We start from the raw sequence: 10,208 nt of genomic DNA, 5'->3' as shown, positions 1-10,208 counted from the left end.
ACATATTTGCTAAAGTTTGTGCAACCTGTTGGCAGCCTGGTCTGACAATCATAAAATAGTGGGAAGAAGCTTGTTGGGATGAGAATATAGGTTTATATAGAAACTTACAAAAACAGCATAATCAATAATTTATTAAATATGAATTTATCAATAACTAAAAATAAACATATGGAAATGCAAACTGAGAAAACTTTGCATTTTATAGCCACATCAGTGAGCAATTGATTCATTGGTTTTTCTAAAAAGAAAAATAAGTGATTAACAAAGCACAAATTTTGAATCTTTCACTGTACCTTTTTAACCCGAAGTATCCCATTACATAGTATTGCTAGAGTCAAACATACCTGTGGCAGTTAAAAGTTTTTTTCTGAGCTAAACATGAGGTAGAGGTTATTCTACAAGGTTTTTAAAGATAATGTATCTACCATTCTTTAATGCAGATATTATACATGTAGGTCTACAACTATATGCAAAATGTCACCTGATAGGTTTGCTTAATGATGAATTTTTGTAGATTATTTTGCTGAATTAAGAGGATGTTTTGATTATTTGAGAATGCTTCTAATGTTTAAGATGATGGGACCATCAAAATGCTTTAAAAATAAAATCGAAAAACTCACTCACAGTGCAAACGCTCGAAAGGAAAGTATGTGTAAAAATGATATTACTATTTGCTATCATTTCCATTGTTGGTATCAACAATTGAATCCAAGTTACGGCACTACATGTCTTTTTTCTGTCGGTCTCTTTGCAACTAAAAACTGTATAGGTAACATAATCACTCATTTTTCAAATGAGAAATTTAACCTCAACCAAGTTTTGTAAATTTTAAAACTGAAGCAGCTAAAATCAATAGCAAATGATGAAACCTATGCTTTCTAATAAAACTTACTAAATTTTTGCACAAGTTCAGCTCGAAATATCTACAACTATTTTTAAATATATACAAGTTAATCTCAAACATTCTGCTACTAGTCATGCAGAAAATTTGCATGAATTAGTATTCACATGTAGCTTTAAAGATTCAAACTCTAATTTTTGAGAGGTTAATATTTTTTGTAACACTTAAATTGTGTCTCCCTTTCCCTGACTTTGGTTTATTTTATTACTTTGTACACACTAAGTAGTTAACTGCCTGTTGGTAAACACATGTAATCTGATTAACACAGAAGATGTATCAAAAGAAACTTCAAACCACACTTCAAAGCAAATGCTTTTAGGAGACGTAGTCATAATAGTCGATACATCTTCAAATACGGAAAAGTAATAGTGTCAGTCTGTGAGTAGGATGATGGGTGTTGTACTTGTTTGCATATCTGTCAAAACTTTTGGCTGAACTGATTCACTAAAACTCATTTACTAAAACTTCAAACTCTCACAGTCAGTGAATATTTGAAAGTTACAGATTGAAAGACAAAATTCTAATAAGCTTTAAAATCATGTTCACATGAACTCATGATTTGGTAAAAATGAAGATTATAAACATCATAGAAACTAATATTAAGCTGCTTTCTCAGTTACAAAGTTTATTTTATATTTTTAAACCTTAAACCCAGTAACCTGATATACACATAGCTCACTGCACTTAGCTGTCTGTTTCGTTATTCGTCATTAACAGACAGCTTCTAAACGTACTTTCGTAGTTCCTATAACAGTATTTTGTCAAAAAAATGGGAGTTACTCACCCAATGCACATGTTCCGACAAATTCTAATAATTGCGAAACATGTTTTGTCATGATACTTTCAGCACCAACCAGTTTGCTAATTAATAATGATTTGCAGTCACTTTAGTTTGGTTTTAATCAACTTGAACTTTTGATGAAATGAATGAAAATTATTTTATTTTGGTTGTAACAGTCACTTGGTTAAATAATTTTATAATAAATTTAATAACATTCATACTATTATGTTAAATACTTTCTTATTGTAAAGCCACAATTCTGTTTAAAACTTTTGATTTGAATTATGGTATTATGGCACTATTGTGGTTATTGTTTTGACATGTGATGTTATCACATGAAATGAGAAGCCAATAAAAGGCTTGATATAACACATCTCGTAGCACTAATTTAGAACAAAAACTTTGCGTTCTACTGGAAAACCTGTATCAGATATAAATGCAAGCTAATTTGCAGTTTCATTTCAGCTTGGTCTAATCATGTAGTCATAATCTGATCATGTTGCACTGTAGTTGCACTAAATGGCGCGAGCAACTTCTGCAGAATTTCGTAACAATTGCAAGCGATCAAAGGGCTTTTCATGTTTACCAAAAAAGTGTGCATCCCCTCGAGCTAACCTTAAAAATTAAACTCTTTTTAAGCTAGGTTTTGAGAGATCAGTGCTAAAAGTGACCGCATTAAAATAATAAGAAAATAGACGTGTAAGGGCAATAGACATAGTTTTATTATATGCGTGAAGTGTACTTGTGAAACTATTTTGATGAATGAGTTTGCATGAAAGTATAAACAAAAGCACTTTGATTCAACAAGGTGATGTTTGAGCTGTTTTGAGAGTTATTCCACCCTACGGTGTTTTCATGATGGTTGCGATTAACTGTTCGCGTTTGAGTTTTCAAAAGGTTTTTATCAAAGTACCATATACATTATTTTGTACCTACAACAGAACAGAGTAAATCATAGCAAGAGCTTTTTGTACCAACAACAGAACAGAGTAAATCATAGCGAGCTTTTGGATACCAAATAATTGTAATGTGAATCTTTTGGCAAGTCAACCGTTAAAGATAAATGCACACAAAATGAAATTGAACAAGATTCCGTTCCTTCTGAACTTCACAACAACAAAAGAAAAGTTTTTGTTTTGTTCAGTTTTTAACAAAAACACTTAACAAAATACTTGCACAGTTAATCATTGAATCTCACAGTAAAGAGTAAACGGAAGTTTACTGTGCACCAAAAGTTTGCTTTTACTAAAACTATACTTTCAGTAAATACACTGTAGTAACTAAAATTGAACAAGAAACTTGGCAGTTTACTTTACTTTAAACAGTGAGGCTAGAACTGTAACTTTACTGTTTACAGTGAAGTTTGCAATACCAGAAGAAGACCGAAGTTGCTCTATCAACTAATACTGTGAAGGTTTTGTGCGACCTGCACTTTCCTCCAATAGTACAAGATTTGGTGTATGAGTTTATACATATATTTCTGCTTGGTTCATAAGTTGTACAATAATGCTCAAGTAACAGGCAATGAACAGGCTCAGAACAGCTCTGCTCTTCTACACAAATGTTTGAGCTTATATATCTAGTAATCTCCGCCTCCGTTCTACTTGGCTGGACCGGGCATGGCTCGGCTCGACCCAGCTCGGTCTTGACTCCACACGGCTCTGGCTTGGCTTGGCTTGGCTTTGGCTTTGGCTTGGCTTTGGTTTGGCTAAACTCTGACCTCGTCATTGTGCCTGACTGAGCACAGCTCGACTTAGCTCAGCCCTAGGTTCAGCTTTCAGTGGATCACAGTCCACAACAATATTGCACCTGCATATGTTCAGTATAAAATAATAGAGGTAAATTGTTAAGATCTTCAGTAACTCTCTTGTTTCATGGTTTTATGTTCACAATTACAATTTAGTCAGGTACATTTTGGATGCCAAAATCTTTACTCTAATGACCTACTACAAACTATACTGCGTCATGCATGTAGGTTTAAACCTTTAACGCAAACTTTTGTCACCAGCATGCTACCACCTGTGCCAATAAATCTCCTACAGGCTTTTAAAATTCTTTTGCATGTATTTGTTTTTTATGCTTTATTATTATGATTTCTCACAACACTTGAAACTAAATGAAATACATTTTTAACACAGTATAAAGCTTTGCCTTTTTTACCTGGTAAGCTATGTTTTAACATAAATGATGGCATTTTGGATGTAGAAATGTTAGAACGCTGTCATTACTACTGAATGCGTTTGGTAAAGGTTTTACAAAATGTTAATAACAACTTATTTGGGTTGCTAAAACAATGTGTTTAATACTTCAACATTATAAAAAAACTAGCACCCTGATGGTCTAGTGTAACGTGAAAGACCATATTTTGTAATAAGTAATTGCGCAGTTGTTCTGAGCTATGGATAAATGTTCAAATGATAGTGCAGATGCGTAGCTAAATGTATGGGTTTCAATACTGGCTGGTGAAAAATCTTGTTTCAACATCTACCAATGGCTTTGGACAAACAAACAAACAAACAAATGAAACAACTCTCATTATTTTAACATCGCATACTGAATATGTAAAAAATTTTATTGATTTGCTAATCAAAGATAAAATATAATATTTAACTATAACTATATTGATAAAATATAGTAAAAAGTGACCATATTTTAACCGTTTTTTATCAGCACACAATTTTTGGAACTTTTTAAAGACGAAATTAAAAATTGAAAATGTTCTAATAACTGCTACCCATAAAAGATATTGTATATTATTGAAGTAAATTATTTTTGGTAATAAACTTGGTGCCATTAATCACATTTTTAAAGAGGTTAAATCTAAAACTTTTAACCTAAAGTAAGGACAAAAAATCACAAACAGCCAGATATGAGAATTCACATAACTACCAAGTAAAAAAGTGAGGATCACTCCTGAACTTTGAAATTGTTTCATACCAGATCAGAAAATGCTGATATCAATTACTAAACAAAATGGTTTTACTGTGCCAGGAGTAAACATTAGTTATTAAAAATACGGAATGTATTCACTGCTGATATCGACTATTAACATAAGTTCCTAACTCACTTATCTCAAAATTCAAGTTGAGATATACATCTTATTAGTTATGTTCTCCTGAATATTTGTGCCTAACTCATTATATCAGCATCCAATCAGAATGTATTTTACAAAAATAAATGTTAAATGCGTATCTCATCGATGTGGGTTGGGCATATTTGAGCGGCATATTTAACAAAAGTGATAAGTGATAGGTGATCTCACCCGAATATCAATATCAACATCAACATGCAAGCATATAATGTTCTTAAGATGTTGGTTCGAGAAGAGAATGAGAGGGCCTTAAATACTGATACCTTTGGTGAGTAAAGATTTTTAGCAGATTGATTATACTTACTAACTTAAAAACATGCTTTTCCCACAACCAATACCACTATTAATAGGCAAATGAGTGACTGAGTAAGTGATATGATGACTGATGATTATTGACAGTTACGAGCAGGATAGAATGAGTAGTAGTAGTAGTAGTATAGTAGCCTAATAAGCCTACTGCTTAATTTGTATCAGTGAGACTAAAGACAATCGCTATCTATGGCAATGGCTATTGCTTTAGTAGTAGTAAAACCAGCTCTACTTTTACGCAACGGTTTGGAATACTACAAGGTTGATGGTAGGCCCAGCACTGTGGTCAAACTAGTAGTAGGCTTTTAGTTAGCACATGTTATCTAGTACCTATTAGTAGTAAACTACTAGTAACAGTACCGTCTTTTGATTTTTTCTCAACTGAGGACCCATTTACATAACATGGTCGTGATCTATTCAACTTAAGCCATTTTAAAAATGAATGAATTTTGGGGATTGATTTCGAAATTTGGGTTTGGGTGCTACGGCTGGTTTTCAAGCTTTGTTTTAAACTGATTCAGATTCTGCATGTCTAGTGCCATCCATAGTTTGATCTTAGTTGATATACACATACTCGTAATAACAAATCTCAACTGAAGATCTGAGAGTTGTAAATCTTGATGCTTCAGTCCATAAAACGTCTTCAATTAATTCTCTCCCTCTTATGTTGTAGGTGAAGGGTTGGATGATTCAGATATAGATGTGGATTTTCTTCCAACAGCTCAACAGATCCAAGCAGCATCAGAATCATCATCTGATGGAGAGAGTTACATAGGTGAGTGCCTAGGCCTATAGCAGAACCTGAACCTACTGATGTTGATGGTGATATTCCTGGTCCTAAAAGATCTAAGCGAGCGGTCCCCGTATGCTGCAAAAATAATGTAGCAAAAGCTAAAAGGTCTCAAGGAGTGCAATTTACGTGATTAACTGGTGATGAAAAGGTGGCTAAAGTCATGGAACCACCATGTTTATCTGCCTACTGTCAAAAATCTAAGCTGTTGGCCTGTCAAAATTTTTGCAATGAAATGAGGCAGTGATTGTTTAACTGGTTTTGAAAAATGGACTCATGGTCTGAGCATAAATTTTATGTGAAATCAGCTGTGACCAAGATCGACATAAAACAGAAGAAGAGTCAGAATTCATGACAGGCATCCAGTTTTTCATGCGATGTAAAAATGAAAGAAGGTACTGCCTGGCAAGTCTGAAAGCCAATGTTTGCCTCAACTTTAAGACTGTCACTGAGAACTCTTGGGTTGTGGCTCAAACCACAAGTGGAAGAAGATGCTAAGTAGAGGGCACCAAAGACTGGTCGAACCATTCTCAGAAGAAGAAGGCAAGTATGTTGTCAACTGGTTAGCTGACCTCCCAGTCATGCCAGCTCATTACTGCAGGGCATGTGCCAACTTACAAAGAGAAAAGGTTTCTTTACCCCAGTACCACTTTGGTCTGCCTCCACATGTCCTACAAGGCAGCAGCTGATAGACAGGGAATTCGGTCTTTGAGCTCCAAGTGTTTCAGAGACACTTTCCATGAGATGAATTACTCAGTATTTTTACCTTGTAAAGATCAATGCGATGTTTGTGTAAGTGCAAAACACAATAAAATTGAAGATGAATCTTTTGCTTGCACTTAAAAGCTAAGGATGAAGCCAGATCTGAGAAACCAAAGACATGGATAATACAAAAGCCTCAATGTCTGTCTAGACAATGGACCTGCAGGCAGTGCTTCTGTAACCTAAAACCAAAGCTAGTGCTACATACTAAGAGACAAAGATACAAGTGCACAACTTCACCCTCTTCAACTTATCTACCAAAGATGGGTTCTACTACAGTTGGGATGAATCAGAGGGCAATCTGAGCAGTGAACATTTTGCCTCGGTTCAAAACCAACACTTTTCCAACCACTTTGACTCTAATCCAGACATCAAGGAAATTCTCCTTCGGAGCGGTGGTTGCGAATATCAAAATAGAAATGCCATCGTGACTATTTTACTGCTCCAGCTGACCATTGAGTGCAAAGTGGCTCTTTTGCAAAAAATCCTAGTGGCAGGCCATACCCAAATAGAGTGGGACTCTATGCACAGTTGTATAGAGCGGAAAAGAGTGTGCAATGTGTATACCGCTGAATATTATGCTGTAATTATGCAGACTGCTAGGGTAAGCCCCACTCCTTACACAGCTCGACCACTAGACCATACATATTTAAAAAAAACTTTCGGGTTTTTACCTGCCAAGCAAAAGACCAGGCAAGAAAGCTGAAGACTCCACAGTCCACCAGCTACAAGGATTGCAGTATAAAAGTAACGGTGAATTGAACTATACACTAACATTTGAACCTGGATACTCATGAAACAAGATGTTCCAAAAAGTGGCAGTTCCACCCATACCTGTCACCTGGGTGGCAACGTTCTAGGACTGACTCCCAATCAAGGAGAGGAAATACAGCGATCTACAGTCAATTAAGCACATCCTGTCATTATTCAGCCAACCATTTTTTGAGGATCAACCTCATTAGAATAAGCATAGACAATCTATCCATTAATAGAGATCAGTAGCTCATGTGTACCATGTGCATAAGTCCATCATTGAACGCACCAATTATGCCTGAGTCATAAGAAACAACTCTCTAGTGCCAGAAGGCAAATACCAATACACAAGCATAATTTGTAATGGTAATTTGAATATTATTTTTATTTCAGTGCTTTTCTGAAAATCAAATATCTTGGTCATAAATTTGTTTTTTAAATTTACTCAAAGCCAGAATATATGAGTTTGGCGGTTATGTTAACAGTCTGATGATATCAATTTTGGAAGAATCAACCAAATTAAATTCGAATTTTATCTTTTTGGGCACTAAGATAACAAGTTTCAAAGCATAAATGTAGGCCAAAACAAAAGTAGGACACTTATTGGTTTAAGAATTCAGACAAACCATTTAACTAACTGTTGGCTAAACTGCTTCAAAACACAGTAGTTACTGTTTAAGTTCTTTTAAACTCAAAGTTAGTAAAAAGCAACTGGGAGTGCAGGTGTGCAAAAAGTGCTAACATAGTTAGAACTATGGCTAAAAATAGACATGTATGCATACTACTTTTAGCAGTAGTAATAATCAACATAAGGAGCTCCTTCCTTACACGCAATGAGAAAAGAATAATGAAACAAAAATTTTAAATGGCTGGTACTCTGGTAGTCTGGTCCGTCATGAGCGATTGTGATGTGTCATAACTATGTGCACAAGTAGTCTACATTGTAGCACAGTGGCTGAGTAGTGCAGATGATAGCGTGTTCCGGTGTGAAGTCAAAAATCTGGGATCGATGCTTGAGTACTAGTTTTTTTGTTAACACTTTTGGTGTCGCTTTGCATAGACAAACAAACAAATAGACTTAGCTCTGATTATGTCAAGAAAATTGGGATGAAAAAACGTCTTTTAAAAGTTGTTAATATAATAGTATAGCAAAAGAGAGAGGCAAGTGAAATATAGGTTGTTGTACTATAAAGCTCGTAAACCAAAATATACGGTGGTTGACTTTATATGTTAATTTTACAAAATAGAGATATTGTTTGTCATGTGATTAGAAAAATAAATACAAATATTCTTGGCATAGTTTATGCAGTATTTTTAGAACTTGAACATAAATGCTGAAATTAGCAAGTATGGGATAATCAAAATATTTAAAGATTTTTTAGCGGAAGTGTGGGGAACAGGAATATATAATCGGTAGTACACAAGTCTTAGTGTAGATTACTTTAAAAGTAATATATTTTTCTGCTGTGAATATGGTGAAATAGAAATGCATATATTTACACCAAAGGGTATCCTTTTAGAGCTACATACAGTTTTTTACAATTTACTAAACACTTAGGAAAATTTTGAATAACCGAACTATTCCGATTATTTTCTGATTTCATGGACATTGCAAAAAATTAATAAATTTTTTTTAATGAGCACTAGAATACCTCAGCATACCCCTTTAATTTTTAAACTTTTATATAGTTAACTAACAACTTTGTCAGCGATAAGGTCATTTTTTAATATCAACTTGAAAAAACAAACCAAAAAGAGTTAGTGTTTTACCTTGTAGGACACTAAGAACAAATCTGTTTTCATAAATATCTATTGCCATGTAATAAATGTTCCAGCGTACATGTAGGCCTAAACATTGCGAGCGCATGTATATTTTTAATGGGTCCCTCATTATGGTTTTAAGAATTCACATAAAATATTTGTGTAAATCTATGTTCAACAAATTTGATGATGTCATCAGAAATGACAAGCTTCGAAGAAGAGATGCGACCGGCTCACTGATGATAGCGTTAGAGAAAAAGTACAAGAGACATGTTGGGTGAGCAGATTGCATCACTTGTATTGTGTACTTACGCATTGAGGAGGAAAGTAGTTTTTGCTTGCTCGGTACTTACCTATAGATTTGAAAAAACGCATATACCAAAAAGTTGGTAACTGTGCTGTAAAATCACCTGCTACACGCAAGCAAGGCATACTTTATGGTGAGACAGCTAACTGCAGTTGCATGCATAGTATATTCTTGGTAAAAATTACAGCTTGTGTCTACCATGATGAGGAAAATAACCATAATCCTTTAGTTGAACACTACAATTATCAGTTACAATATTGGTACCGATAGTAAATTATATCAATAGCCCTAAATTATGTATATATTAAAAAAATGTTTTTCTTGCTCTGATTATAATCATGTAAAGTCATATATCTGTATATAACTGAAATGAGCTAATAAAATTGCATGTGGTGTGATAATATCTGTAGAGATTGTTATCTTGAAACATTTTCAATAAAATGTTCAAAATTTAGTCTACATAAGTATTTAAAAACATAATGTTACAGCTTTCTCGTTTACAAGTTTAACGTGAGAACAAAGTGAGAACTGTACTAATTTAATATATAATTTATGGCTGTTGTCTTAATCCACAATTGGTTACAATGAGCTAAATAATAATAGGTATCATTTAGATCTGTGTTACACATTGTAGAAAACCAAAATTATTATGGTTTTCAAAAAATGACGTCCAGCTTATTTCACTCATCATAGTAGCCACAAACTCCAATTTTTATTAAAAATATAGCATATACTCAACCGCAGGAAAACATA

This window comes from Watersipora subatra, chromosome 8 (genome assembly GCF_963576615.1).
Source record: "Watersipora subatra chromosome 8, tzWatSuba1.1, whole genome shotgun sequence".
Classification (NCBI taxonomy): Eukaryota; Metazoa; Bryozoa; class Gymnolaemata; order Cheilostomatida; family Watersiporidae; genus Watersipora; species Watersipora subatra.
The sequence above is the reverse complement of the archived record's forward strand: the minus strand, read 5'-3'. Positions refer to the sequence as shown.